This window comes from Rutidosis leptorrhynchoides, chromosome 7, assembly GCF_046630445.1.
Source record: "Rutidosis leptorrhynchoides isolate AG116_Rl617_1_P2 chromosome 7, CSIRO_AGI_Rlap_v1, whole genome shotgun sequence".
NCBI lineage: Eukaryota > Viridiplantae > Streptophyta > Magnoliopsida > Asterales > Asteraceae > Rutidosis > Rutidosis leptorrhynchoides.
The window spans coordinates 146,355,906-146,357,118 of NC_092339.1; the positions used below are offsets into that span (position 1 = coordinate 146,355,906).

Genomic DNA, 1,213 nt, shown 5'->3' on the forward strand with positions numbered 1-1,213 from the left:
CACCAGATTATGAAATCAAAGGACAAATCCTACACATGGTAACTAATCAATGCCAATTTAGTGGTACGCCAAAAGAAGATCCAAACAAACATCTTCGAACTTTTAATAGGATCTGTACTTTATTTAAAATCAGAGAAGTTGAGGATGAATAGATCTATCTCATGTTATTTCCCTGGACTTTAAAGGGAGAAGCCAAAGATTGGTTAGAATCGTTACCTGAAGGGGCGATTGATACATGGGATGTTTTAGTTGAGAAATTTCTTAAAAGATTCTTTCCGGCATCTAAAGCCGTGAGACTTCAAGGAGAAATTGTTACGTTCACACAAAAGCCAAATGAAACATTATATGAGGCGTGGACAAGATTCAGAAAGTTGTTGAGAGGATGTCCTCAGCATGGTTTAGACACTTATCAAATAGTGCAAATATTCTACCAAGGATGCGATGTTGCTACACGAAAGGACATCGACACAGCAGCTGGTGGATCCATTATGAAGAAAACCGCAACCGAAGCTCACAAAATTATTGATAACACTGCCTCCCACTCACATGAGTGGCACCAGGAAAAAGATATTCTTCGTTCATCTAAAGCGGCTAGAGCCGATTCTAGCCATGACTTTGATTCAATTTCCGCAAAGTTAGATGCTTTCGAAAGACGAATGGAAAATATGACTAAAGATATTCACGCAATACGAATTAGTTGTGAGCAGTGTGGAGGACCACATTTGACAAAAGATTGTCTCAGTATTGAACAAACAATGGAACAAAGAGAGAATGTTTCATACATGAACCAAAGGCCTGGAAATAATTATCAAAATAATTATCGACCGCCAAGACCAAACTACAATCAAAATCAGAATTATAACCGAAATGTTCCATACAACAACCAACAAGGTCCTAGCAATCAACAAGTATCCAATAATACTTATAACCAGTAAAGACCTATTTTTCCAAATAAACCACCACAAACCGATGATAAAAAGCCAAATTTAGAAGATATGATGTCGAAGCTAGTTGAATCTCAAACTCAATTTTTCATATCTCAGAAACAAACTAATGAACAAAATGCTCAAGCATTTAGAAATCAACAAGCTTCAATCCAAAATCTGGAACAAGAAGTAAGCAACCTAGCAAGGTTAATAGGTGGAAGAAAATCGGGGAGTCTACCTAGCGATACAAATACTAACCCCCAGAATGAAACAGCTAAAGCCATTAC

The 1,213-nt window shown here is 37.2% G+C and overlaps 1 non-coding gene across 1 annotated transcript; it reads right to left on the reverse strand.

Moving 5' to 3' along the window:
• Nucleotides 1-293: 293 nt before the first annotated feature.
• Nucleotides 294-400, reverse strand: LOC139860862 (small nucleolar RNA R71). Its single transcript, XR_011763482.1, has one exon. It is a non-coding gene; the product is annotated as a small nucleolar RNA R71 (small nucleolar RNA).
• Between the last annotated feature and the right edge of the window lie 813 nt (nt 401-1,213).